Source organism: Rattus norvegicus, chromosome 11, assembly GCF_036323735.1.
Source record: "Rattus norvegicus strain BN/NHsdMcwi chromosome 11, GRCr8, whole genome shotgun sequence".
Taxonomy (NCBI): Eukaryota; Metazoa; Chordata; class Mammalia; order Rodentia; family Muridae; genus Rattus; species Rattus norvegicus.
In genome coordinates, this window is record NC_086029.1 from 51,306,182 (window position 1) to 51,320,301 (window position 14,120).

At 37.8% G+C, this 14,120-nt stretch overlaps 1 pseudogene; it reads left to right on the top strand.

Annotated features, from left to right (window-relative positions):
* The first annotated feature begins 206 nt into the window (after positions 1-206).
* Eif1a-ps3 (eukaryotic translation initiation factor 1A, pseudogene 1) overlaps positions 207-14,120 on the top strand; it is a 57,937-nt pseudogene continuing 44,023 nt past the window's right edge.

A 14,120-nucleotide genomic window follows, 5' to 3' on the forward strand; every position in this document is an offset into this window, starting at 1 on the left:
TTTTGTCTTTAGTTTTAGTGGAATAAAATCACACAGATTAGTGGGCACTGCAGAATCAGTTGAATGTGCAGAGACTCCAAGGCTGGCAAAAACTAAACTAGCCTAAACTAGTTGCTTCGTATCCATTTATCAAGAATATTTGATCACCTTGGATCTAGATGCTAGAACTGAGAAAAAGCTCATTGAATTGCTTAAGTGAGACGTAGATGCTAAGCAGGCCAAGCTGCGTCTATGAACCTGTAGTTGATGTTACCTGCCTGGCTGTGGCTGCTAATGACAATGATGCTGAGGCAGAGGTCAGTGCGTCATGACAGAAGCCAGTGGAACCAATCAATATCCTCACCATTTACTGCAGTTGAAGGCAGTGATTGCCAGAAGGCCATGATGTAGGTTCACCATAGGCTGGAGCAAGGAATATTTATGTCTCCAGCACGTCTTCCAAGTGGGGAATAATTATAAGTTAAGGCTGAATGGATTTGTGGCACCCCATTGAGATGGAGAAACTTTAGGAGCAGATGAAATGAATGTTATTTTAAAAACCATGATTCATTGCTACTCTTAATTCAATAATAACAACTGTGTACGGAGTTGTGTTTGAGCAGTGTTTATCACTTGTGTGTGGCCAGACAGGAGAACAATTAATAGAACTCCCATTTTCCCTAAGAGGTTTATTTGTCAAAGTTACTCTGGTCTGGTGCAACACAGATGGTGTTGTGACAGCACAAAATGATGAGTGTCACATTGTGCTTCTAATGATCTCTGTACCATTCATCTTCCTGTTTTACCTTGAATCTCTGCAACGTGCTTGATTTAAGGATGCAGCACCTAGTAGAGGAACTCAAAGAATAACCTGCTTCTCTGATTATTCTTCTGAGTATTGCATGGGCAAGAAGATTTTAATAAACATAACCCAGATAATAAGATAGTTTTTTTCCCAAGATTACAAGGTACCATAGTTTTCTACTGAAGCGGGCTTGCTACAATTTAATTGTCTGAATTATAGTGAGCTCAATGTGACAGCAAAGACCATTATTATTAGAAATGGCACATCTACATTGGGATTATTTTTCTTTTATTCACTTCTTTAAAATTTTAATTATCATGTGTTTATATACATGATATGTGCGTATGCATGCGTGTATGTACACATGCACAAGAGTAAAAGGATAAGTAATGATTAGTTGGAAACACTGTAGAATCAGTTTTCTCCTGCCACCTTAGGGGAGTTACAGAAATCAAGCTCTGGTCTCCAGGCACTCACAGAAAACACCTTTACCTACTGACCCATTTCAGTTCTCTTCTTTTAATCTTAAAATTTTAAAGCTTTTCTTCAAATCTATAGTGTATGTTGGACATACACTCTCAATAAGATCCCCTAATCTCCATAAAACATTTTCCTCATTACTTTTAAAAGGATGCTGAAGTAGTTTTAAAATCAATTAATGTACTATTGTATATATCGACAGAGAAAAACATGTTCATAGTGAACAATGTCATGTTTCAAACCTTATGTGATAGTAGTAGATAATTTGAAAAGGCTCGTAAAAGTTGATGAAACTGTACATTTAGGAATATAAGTTACATTTATATTTTCTTTGCTCTGAAATTCACTGTGTGATTTCTTCCTTTTAAAATATTTGTATAGTTTTGCTTTTTAGATAATGAAGTAAATATCACATCAAAGTTTTTATCATCTCTTTGAATAGTACCCTGAGAATAATAGTATCTTTACAAGTAGCTTGGTTTTAATTTCGAATCTTAGACTCTGATAGAATCCAGAATACTCACTAAAACATTCAAAATGTATACCAACCTTAACCTCCAGATTGATCACATGCTTAAAATTTAATAAGTGTGATAGATATAGGCTTTCACTTTTTCCAGTACTAGGCTTGACCCAGTTACCCTGAAACACATATTTGAACTCTGCTCATGCCTATTTTTAAAGCATGCTATGGATTAAAGTAAATATCTTAAAATCAAAACTCTTTGCAAATGTCATTGACTTCATATTATTAAGTGTATTTAAGTAAGATTTTTTGCTGTGTGGATGAGGCACTTTTATTTAGATGAAGGACCCTGAACTTCCTAATTCTCTTTGGTTACTTTGAACCCAAGCAAGACTATTCTGGCAGAAGATTTGGATATGAGTATATGTGCTTAGTGACTCTTGCTTTGAATTTATTCCTTTTTTATTTTTTAATTGGATATTTTTATTTACATTTAAAATGTTATTCCCTTTCCCAGTTTCCCCTCTAGAAACCCCCTATCCCATCAACCCCCTCCCCCACTTTTATGATGGTGCTTCCCTACCCACCTACCCACCTACCCACTTCCACTTCCCTGCCCTGGCATTCCCCTACACTGGGACATCGAGCCTTCCCAGGACCAAGGGCTTCTCCTCCCATTGATGTCCTACAAGGCCATCCTCTGCTACATATGTGGCTGGAGCCATGGGCACTCCCTGTGTACTCTTTGGTTGGTAGTTTAGGCCCTGGGAGCTCTGGGGGCATCTGGTTAGTTGATATCATTGTTCTTCTTATGGATTGCAAACCCCTTCAGCTTCTTCAGTCCTATTTCAAACTCCTCTATTGGGGATCTCATGCTCAGTCCAATAGTTGGCTGTGAGCATCTGTCTCTGTATTTGTCAGGCTCTGGCAGAGCCTCTCAGGAGACAACTAGATCAGGCTCCTGTCATCATGTAGAAGATTGAAAATCGATCCATTCTTATCTCTTTGTACAAAGTTCAAGTCCAAGTGGATTAAAGACCTCCACATAAAACTAGATACACTGAAACTAATAGAAGAGAATGTGGGGAAGAGCTTCAAACACACAGGGGAGAATTTCCTGAACAGAACACCAACGGTTTATGCTCTAAGGTCAACAATTGACAAAAGGGACCTCATAGAACTACAAAGCTTCTGTAATACAAAGGACACTGTCAATAGGACAAACCAGCAACCAGCAGAATGGGAAAAGATCTTTACCAATCCTACATCTGATAGAGGGCTAATATCAAATATATACAAAGAACTCAAGAAGTTAGACTCCAGAGAATCAAATAACCTTATTAATAATTGGGGTTGAGCTACGTGAGTTAAACAAAGACTTCTCAGCTGAGGAATGCTGAATGACTGAGAAGCACTTAAAGAAATGTTCAACATCCTTAGTCATCAGGGAAATGCAAATCAAAACAACTCTGAGATTCCACCTCACACAAGTCAGAATGGCTAAGGTCGAAAACTCAGGTGACAGCAGATGCTAGTGAGGATGTGGAGAAATAGGAACACTCCTCCATTACTGGTGGGGTTGCAAGCTGGTACAACCACTGTGGAAATTGGTCTGGCAGTTCCTCAGAAAATTGGACATAGTGCTACCTGAAGACCCAGCTAAACCACTCCTGGGCATATACCGAAAAGATGCCCCAACATGTAACAGGGACACATACTCCATTATGTTCATAGCAGCCTTATTTATAATAGCCAGAAGCTAGAAAGAACCCAGATGTCTTACAATGGAGGAATGGATACTGAAAATGCTGTACATTTACACAATGGAGTACAATGCAGCTATTAAAAACAGTGATTTCCTGTAATCTTAGGCAAATAGATGGAACTAGAAAATATCATCCTGAGTGAGGTAGGCCAGTTCGAAGAGAACACACATGGTGTGCAGTCACTGAGAAGTGGATATTAGTTGAAAGCTCAGGATATCCAAGAAACAATTCACAGCTCATATGAAGCCCAAGAAGAAGAAAGACCAAAATGTGGATGCTTCAGTCCTTCTTAGAAGGGGGAACAAAATACTCACGGAAGGAAATATGGAGACAAAGCATGGGTAGAACAGAGACTGAAGGAAAGGCCATCCAGAGACTGCCCCACCTGGGGACCCATCCCAAATACAGACCCCAAACCGGACACTATTGCTGATGCCAAGAAGTGCTTGTTGAATTTCTTTCTTTATCCAACCAGTAACAAATAAAACAAAACTGTACAACTCAAATATTCTGTAGTGTAAAACTCTGATTCAATAGAAATAGTTTTGCTTTGCTTTTGTCTTCAACAATAAAATTTGCTGTATTCTTGTTCTGAAATGATGATATTGGCCTTTTGAAGATATTGAAAACATCTATGAGATATGTCTCTTGTAGAAAATGTCTTCCTTTTGGTATGACCAGTGTCCAGAAGTAATGTTTCCCATCCAACGCTGTTTTAGATGTACTGAAAACATTCAACCTTCACTGTGAGTACAGTTCAGTGTGAAAAATGACTCAACTTTTTATAAATATATAACTATATAAACCACTTTATATAATATGCTGAAACATTTTGATATGACTAGATGAAATCGAAGAATAATAAAAAATATCAATTTTCAGTACTGAATCTATGATAGTGTGGGCATTGCATTAACCAACCATCCTCTGAACATTAGTGGGAATGACATCCAGACCCAGCCCGTTTTAGTTTTAACTGTGCAGTGATATTTTTTCTTTGTTAAAGACAGAAATGAAGCTGTGTTAAAATTAATCCCTGTATATATTTTCTAGTGTTTGTTACAAAAGAAAAAAATATTCTTACCCTCTTTAGCACATTTCCAGTAATAAAGGAGCCCAAAATGTATCATCCATGTGTCTCTTATAACTGCACATAGAGAACTCTTATTTTCATGCTTTGGGTATGCATGACCTTATCTATGACAGAAGAAATGAGTTTCCAGTGTTGCAGCAACCGCCTTTCCTCTATGAATGGTATGGGTGTTCAGGTAGACATTTGGGCTGTGACTGTGAGTAGGCACTCACTGCTGTTCGTCTGGGTAGACATTATTGTCAGTGTAGATTCTTTGGACCTGGAGGTGGAATGGTGGACTTAAGAGCACAGAAGTCTCCTTCCTTGCAGCACTCGATGGTTCATGATTGAAAAACTAAAACCTTCCAGCCTGCTGATTAATTGTATTTATCTCTTACAGGCAATCAGCTTTACTCTAATTAATATAAACACATCCCCTAAAAATTACATATGTGGCAATAAATCTGGCTGTATCTATATTCATAATCAGAGATATTACTTAATATGTTTGAGGCTAAGATTTTTGATCTGTAAAATGGAGGTGATAAACACCTCGCACGGTTATAACAAGATTAAATGACAGGGATCACATAGAAGGCTTATAATAAATTTCAAATCCCGTGGAAAATACTCAATATATTTTAACTGTTAAATGTGCTGAATTTATGGCTTTGTTACTAAGAACATAAATTGATCATTAATTTGTAAATGATGTGAATGTAGATTATATTTACTATGTGAGGCTCAGACGACTTAACTATTGCATTAACTCATGTGATGTTTGAGTACATTAGCCTGACTCTAGATGTGTCTAATAGTTACCATCAGTTTGTTCTTTGGGGATTGTTGGTTTCTTTCCTTTTTCAACTGAGTTATATTTTTCATGTGCTTAATTTAGTGAAGGAGAGTTCATAAATATTTCCTTTATTTGTATGGGGTTGCAGTATTTTTTATTTGTAGCATGCAGGGTACAGACTATTATAAACATGGGGCAATCAGCAACCAACTTGCAGGAATTGGTCCTCTTTTCCTACCAAGTGGGTCCTGGGAGGCCTGTCAGTGAGAACCCTGCCTAGTGAATGGTCTCTTAGGCCCTTTTCATATGCTTTAATCTTTTTTTTTTTTATTTTTTATTTTTTTATTAACTTGAGTATTTCTTATATACATTTCAAGTGTTATTCCCTTTCCCGGTTTCCGGGCAAAATCCCCCTCCCCCCTCCCCTTCCTTATGGGTGTTCCCCTCCCAACCCTCCCCCCATTGCCGCCCTCCCCCCATAGTCTAGTTCACTGGGGGTTCAGTCTTAGCAGGACCCAGGGCTTCCCCTTCCACTGGTGCTCTTACTAGGATATTCATTGCTACCTATGGGGTCAGAGTCCAGGGTCAGTCCATATATAGTCTTTAGGTAGTGGCTTAGTCCCTGGAAGCTCTGGTTGCTTGACATTGTTGTACTTTTGGGGTCGGGAGCCCCTTCAGCTCATATGCTTTAATCTTAAAGATAATACTTGTTTGTTGATTGGCATATTACAATGATTGACATTCATAGATCATTATTTTATTTTAATTTTATTTATCTTTCTTCGTAGTTATGAAGGGAAAAAAGGAGATCCAAAATATAAGATAACTTCAAATTCTCTTCTCCATATTGTACATTTTTACTCCTGAGTTTAATTGTTGTATCTAGAACTAGTAAATATCGGGAAGATTTTCTTTCTACTCTTGATTGTACTTTAATTTCTACTAAAAACACAAAATGTACTGTACAATATTGCTAGTAAAATATAAACCTTTTAAAAACATTTGTCTTTTTTTAACCTTTTTAATTTATTTTTATAATTTTATTTTTCTTGGATATTTTATGTTTTTTCATTTCAAAAGTTACTCCCTTCCCCCCTCCCCCTGCCTCCATGAGGATGCTCCCACTCCCACCCACCCACTCCAACCTCAACACCCTTGCATTCCCCTACATTGGGGAAATGAACCTTCACAGGACCAAGGGCTTTTCCTCCCATTGATGCTGGACAATGCCATCCTCTGCCACATATGTGGCTTGAGTCATGGGTCCCTCCATATATCCAAGTGGTTGATGGTTTAGTTCCTGGGAGCTCTGGTGGGGTCTGGCTGGTTGATATTGTTGTTCTTCCTATGGTGTCACAAACCCCTTCAGCTCCTTTAGTCTTTTCTCTAACTCCTCAATTGGTGTCCCCTTGTTCAGTTCAATGGTTAGCTGCAACCATCCTCATCTGTGTACAAGAGTGTGGTTCTCTAGTCTTATCACAAATTCCATACTGAATATGAGTCATGGCAGTTTTAAATATTTAAGTAATCATGATTCAATTTTTATAATAGCAACACTCTACAGTTAGCTCTTCTGCAGTAAAGGTTTTCAGGGCTTGTGAATAAAAACATGCTTGCTCCTTCTCCCTGCTTTTGAGTCTCCATGTAAGTTGCCTCAGCTTTTCAACACCGCTTTTAGCTTTGCTTACTCTTGAAATTCCTTAAAAATGAGTAAAATAAAATTATGCAAAACTACTTTATTAGAATGTGGAATCAACATGTCCTGCCAAATTTTGAGCCTGCTGTTGCACCCATATTGCTGGTCCTGACTCTTCACTGAACCTTGAGCCTGGTGTTGCAATGGCATCACTGGTCCTGACTTCCCATTCCCCCCTGAGCTGCATTTCCAAGTTGATGTTTCTTTTCCTCATCACCAGTTCTCAGGACCATCTCTCCCAATCACCACTTTCATTAATTAGAATCACATGTTAGGAAGGTATAACTTCCTTAAAAACAAACAAACAAACAAACAAACAAACAAACAAACAAATAAACAATTCATTGAGGTCCATATGAATTTACTCATGCTGAGTAGAGGTATTTGCAAATGACAGTTATGTGATCCACAGTCTTATTTTATATTTTCCTCAAAATACTTGTGACTGTAACTGATTTCCTAATATAAAATGCCAATTAGTGTTTAACATAAAAAACTGATATTTCCAAAAGTGACCTTGTGTTCATCTTCTATAGGCATAATTGAGTAGCTTTTCCAGTTCAAAAACTATTTTTTCAATGGGTCCCAGCATAAAATATTATTTTAGGCTATTTCATTGTAGACAGACAGAGGGTCTGCGCACAAATAATAAGGCTATTTAGGGAAGATATTTCAGAAGTTGTAAGGCAAGTGATGTCCTGTAGGCTGTGAGGATGAAATGATTATTCTTTACAAGTATTAAAAGGAGAAAAAGACAACTCACACAATCATCACAGGGAGCTTGGCAGTTACAATGCTGTGAGTCAGTTGTGAATCTGTGCATTGTTTATGTGGAAAAGAAAGTTGATGAATTTCATTCCACTTCATTGATGTGGTAGTGGGTCTAGGCCCTAGTTTCTCATCAAGTCTGAACTGCTTGTAGTTCTTCAACTTCTGGTACTTTTTGTTTTTCATTATTACCTTTATTTTCTGGTCTTTTCACGTTCTGCTTTAGGAAATGTTCAGAGCAAATCCTAACGGTGAGGGGAAATTTGATTCTTTGACAATAGCAAACAACTGTTTGTGAGCCAGCTTCTTTAGTGAGGGTCGTGCCGAGTGTTAAAAGTTTTCCTTGGTTTTCCCACAAGGATTGAGAAGCTCATCTGTCAGGGAAGGTGTCTTATGCTGTCTCCTGTCAGAGCCTGCAGTACCGCACTGCATAGCCTCCCGCTGGGATTTTTCTCCTTTCTTTCATGTGTTAATGAAGGAATCTAGACTGGCTATTCATCACGGCTCCATTTATTTCTCATTTTTAGTTCTTATTATGGAGAACATCATTGGAAAGACATCATACTTTCATAGATGACTAATCCCTGATTAAGATAGATCACCTATTGCTTCATAAGGAACATCTGGTATCAAAGATAATTCCATTGACTCGAAATCTCATAACATGTAACATCATTAAACTGAAGAAAAGACTGTCATTCTCTTTGCTTATAATGATGCATTTCTTCCAAAAAGTCACATAAAGCTACTTTATATTTTTCCCCAGTGATCTGTGAAGTACAAAACATGGTTTTGAAGATGTCTCAGAAGTTTCTTCCCAACGACAGTAGGTCTGTGAACAATGAAGACAGAGGTGCAAATCTGAGGCCCAGAGCATCCTCCTCAGAGTGGCTTTTAATTGTATAGTACTCGTTTGACTGATCTATAACCACATGTACCAAAAGAAGAGACGATTGATTTCTAATGAAAAATATGTTTCCGTAGACATATGTCCATAAACATTATCACTTTCTCTCCAGATAATAAACTTAAATGGGGAAAAATACCTCATAAAGAATTACATCATAGATTTGAATTGATGAGAAAGCTTTACTGTTTTCTGGGAATAAATCAAGAATCATTATTTCTTATACAATCTGTAATAACGTCAGGTCAATGCTGGGAACTCTTTCAAGTTTATATTCGGTAATTGCCACTTTAACAATAAGAATTTATTTCATGTTAATTAAAGAAAATACTATAAGTTATCTAAGCTAGTAATGAAAATGAAAACAAGTAAGTGTGATTTTCTTTAAAGACAATTTTGTCTGAATTAGGGTTGCAATAATGGAATTAAATATTCGTAAGAATTTTCCTCACACTACTATTGAGTACTGTATTGTTTTGAGAAACACTTGATATGATCTATCCTGGAGTTCATTGGAAAAATTATCCCCACATTCTTTTTTTTATGGAAATAACACTGCTTTGAGGAATTAAATTAGATAAGACAAAGAGGTGAGGATAAGCTAAAATCCTCCCATTTGTGATAAGCCTATGAATGTATAAACAGAAAAAAAATCTATAAAATATATGCACAGTGGTTAAAATAGAACACCAGTTTTATTTAGAATATGTTAACTGATTATTTATCTTATTCTGAGAAATAAATGAGAACTCAGAAAGAGGGAAACGGACAAATTCATTACATCATTCATTTTTAAGAATATTTCTGATTAGATTATCGCGTAACATTTACTGAATTTTAAAATGAAATATCAAAAAACAAAAAACCAAACAAAATAAAATAAAATATCAGAGAAGAGCTATCTGCACTAATATATATTTTCATTTATTAAAGCACTCAAGTTTATTTAAGATTGTGGTTACTTTGCCTGAAAAAACAAAACCAAAGCTAAAACAAAGAAAGCCTAAACTCTCCAAGTGCTTGGGTGATCAAGCCCAGTCCAGAGTTTCCTCTGACCACACCAAGGAAATTTCTTTGAAGCTTTTTGTATTCTTGAGTTTAAAATATAAACAAGCTGTGGAATTCCTGGTTAAGTTTTCAAAACCTGGTGATAGTCCTGGAGGAAATACGTAATGCACACTTTCAAAGCCTGGCTGCGTGGTCTCTCGTCGTACTCTTCATACAATGTTTTAGAATGTTTTACACAATACTATGATTTATCTACCATAAATCCACTGAGGTATTTCTCCGGCCCCAAGGCTTCTGTACTGGAAGTAGATTTTAAATATGTACTTTCTTTATGACCTTGAGTAGGTTATCTAGTTTCTCTGCACCTAAATCTTACAGTTTATCACACCCCCATCTCCTCATTCTCCTTCCTCTTCTAAGAAGGGAATCCACCTCCCTCCCAATTAATACCAACTCTCCCTGCACATCCAGTTGCATGAGAACTAAGGGACTAAATGCATACTCTCACACTGAAGCCAGACAAGGCAGCCTTTCTAGGGAAAAAGGATCCAAAAGCAGACAACATAGTCAGAGTTAGCCCCAACTCCACTTGTTGTGGGACCCACCCGGAGAACAAGCTGCACGTCTACTACATATATGCAGAGGTAATAGGTCCAGCCCCTGCATGCTTTTTGGTTGGTGCTTTAGTCTCGGCGTCCCCTCATGGGCCCAGCTTAGTTGACTTTGTAAATATTTTTGTGACGTCCTTGACCCCTCCAGCTCCCTCAATCCTTACTCTGACTATTTCACAAGGCTCTCATAGCTTCACCTAATGTTTGTCTGTTTGTGTCTGCTTCTTTTTCCATCAGTTACTGGATGAAGCGACTGAGAGGATGTTGAGGCTAGGCTCTTGTCTGGAGGCATAGCAGAAGATCATTAATAGTTTTGGGTGTTTGTTCTCTTCCATGGGATGGGTCTCAAGTTGGGCCAGTCATTGGTCGGCCATCCCCTCAGTCTCTGCTCCAGCTTTAATCTCTCTACTTCTTGTAGGCAGGACAAATTTTGGGTCAAAAGTTTTGTGGGTGAGTTGGTGCCTCCTCTCCCTCTATTGGAAGTCCTACCTGGTTACATGAGGTGGCCACATCAGCCTCTAAATGTCTCAGTGCTCTGAGTATCAGTTAGGGTAACCACTATACACTGCCTGGAACCTCCTTTGTCTGTGTTCAGTGGCTTTAAAAGCACTTATTGCTCCTGCAAACGGCCTATTTTGTCTTTTTAGCATTCAGATTGGAAGACTGAGCAGGTTACAACATCCTGTGAAATCAGTTCCTGGGTATCTGACACCCTCTTCTGGCCTCCTTGATTAACTGCCCACATGTGTTGTCTATAAAGGTAATCAGGTACACACACACACACACACACACACACACACACACACACACACACACAAAATACAGTGACGTTTGAAAACTTTTATTATTCTTCTATTCTTTTATTATTAAGTGATATGAATTTTCATTCAACATTCAAAGTGTTAACAAAAACCAGCTTGTTGTGAAAACATGAATTAGCTTTTAGTAGAAAGAAGACTTAAAGTTGGTTCTATTAAGTAATTTCTCTATGAAAGGAGAACCTGAGTAGACTTAAAATACCTCTACTAAATAAGAGAAGGAAATTCTGAAGGGAAAGGAAGTTAGGCACTTGTCTGGTCAGAATGGTGATGGAATTGATGTTGTGTTGTGCCTGCAAAGCCTCCAGTTAGTCTACATAAGGACACCCAGACCTACACACACACACACACACACACACACACATTCTTCCTATATCACAGGGTTTCTGGGTTAGAAAAAGTATCATTAATATTTGCAATTCTGGGACTCAAACCATGTCTTTGCCCACGTTGAGCATGTGCTACCACTGAGCGGAAGCATAGACCATTTTTTGCCTACGGCACAAGGCAGTGTCTAAAGTGGACCGCAGCACCTCCTACGTAATGCAGGTGGCACACAAAGATGACAGTGTTCAGAAGTTTAAGTCCATGTGCACTAACTTGTACCAGAAAATGAGGACTCCGATTATTGGAGGCTTTGAGATTTTTTTTGTGCTGATCATTTGGTGATTCGCCATCCTCTGGTCTGGAGCAAGATTACTCATTATCTTGAAACATAACTTGGTATTGTCTAGGGCAATGAGGGAAGGTGTTTCTAGATCCATTTCCATGCAGTCTTTTGAAATGTCGCTGAAGGGAAAGCAAAATGCTTTCTATCTTTATAGTCATTAAACATCTCCACTTCTGTCTAGCAGCTCACCACCATTGCTAGCGTCTGATCTTTGCTTGAAATTTTACCAAAAAAGAGAGAACTTTGTCTCAATAACAATTCTTTTGCCTAAATAAACTGCTTCTGTAACCTGTGGTTTGAACTCCACCTCATACTTTTGAACTACTCACACTTCGCTATTTTCTTTGTTTGGGTAAGTCCTCCGAAAGCTGCATTCTATTTGGAATTATGATGTAGACAAGAGTTAGAAGGGATTCATGTGTGACTTACAAAGGAGGGACGGAAGCTGAATGCAAGGTCACACTCCAGAGAGTCTCAATGGAACCCTTGGCAAGTCATGCCACGCTCTGACCTCGGGAGGCCATTCACTCCTTTGTGCCTTGCAGTGCAATGAGACTTGGCATAGCATGTGTCTTATAGTAGTTCACTTTCTTTTTTGCCTCAATTCTTGTTTATCCCTCATTCTTTTCTTTCATTCTTGCTTACATGCCCCACACACGAAGCATTTCACTCTTGATTTTGTCTTTAGAATTTGGTTTCTAGAGACTTACAACTGAAACTGAAGTGTCTTGCAACTTTATAAGACCACTGCCATAAATATGATCTTATTCTATCATTGTATTAAATACTTAAAAAAAAATCAAAGCAGCATTGCCGGCACAGTCTACTAATAAGCTGTCAAGCACTAGCATGCGAACTTCTTGTGTGGCAGACTTCTGGCCCTCTGCCTCTTCATTGACAATTTAATCACAGAAGTAAACATTTTCATTTCTTCAGTAGCAGCTTTATGGACTTCAATACCCCTTCAAATTGGAGTTCAGTTTTAAAACCACCAATTTCAGTCAGTGTCTGTTTGCTCCTTAACCAGGGATTAACATTTTTTTAGTGTTTTAGGCTTATTCGCTTGGTTCACTGCATTGACTTATTTATTTTTCTTTAAGATAATAACTTGCCAATTTTAAATTTAACAGCTCTATATCCACTTATAATTTACTAGTGCAATCTATGAAATATTAATGGCCACCCAGTGTAGCAAATGATGCATCATTTCTCTAGAAGTCCATTTTCTCTTTTTTTTTATTTTTTTATTTTTTTTATTAACTTGAGTATTTCTTATATACATTTCCATTTTCTTAATCCTCTACTTCTTTCTTTCCACCTGGGGTACTTGATCTCTAAGGCTGATGTGCAAATGTCATCTTCACATTTCCTTCTTTTGTCGCTTATTGTTTGAATCTTTTAATTTTATGTTTAGTTGTGTGTGTGCTTGTGTGTCTATGCCTCTGTGTGTCTGTGTGTCTGTCTATGTGTGTGCATGTGATTTGAAGGTGCCCACATGGTCAAGAGAGCTGTAGCTGTACCTGCAGGCAGTTGTGTGCCTTCTAAAGTGGATGCTGGAATCTGGATTATAACCTTTATTCTTTGCATTTTTCCTATGTCTTGGTTTTGCCATTCAGTTTTTAAAGGAATTCATTATACAGTTTTTTTTATTTTCTTAAATTCACAATGTTGAGGTCTTTTGAGACTGGTCAAACTGTTAGCACTCCTCTAGATTCCAGGTTGGAGAGAGAAAAGTCACTGGGATTTTTCTCAATTTACTTTGATTTCTACAAAGCCAGTAAGCAACAGTGGAGAAATATAGAGAGTATAAACATGAAGTTAGAAGAAGAAATGTTTATTGCCAAATTGCCCTCAAAATTCTATGGTCAATGCACCCTACACATGCTGTTACCTTGGGGTCAAAAATGCTATGAACCACTTGCTTGCTGCTTTTGATTCTATTAGCTTGGGAGGAGGGGTCATGTCAACATTCAAGGATCTGCTCACAGACCCTTTCTTGTTTTATTTATTATTGGAGCATTTGGCCATGGCAAACCATTCTTGCTTGGTGAAAATGTTTCTATTTTTTCTGTGTGCTTCATTGATAGTTTGGGGGAATAGAGTATTGTGGATTTAGAGTAACTTTTCATTAAATTTTGCAAGTTTTGTCTAATTCTTTCCTGGTATCTAATCATATTGAGGAAGAGTGGCTTGCGAGGCTCTGTCATATGTTAACAGAGGGAGAACTCCCTTCATCCTAGAAAATAAAGCGGGTCTACAAAACAGTACACGCTTAAAG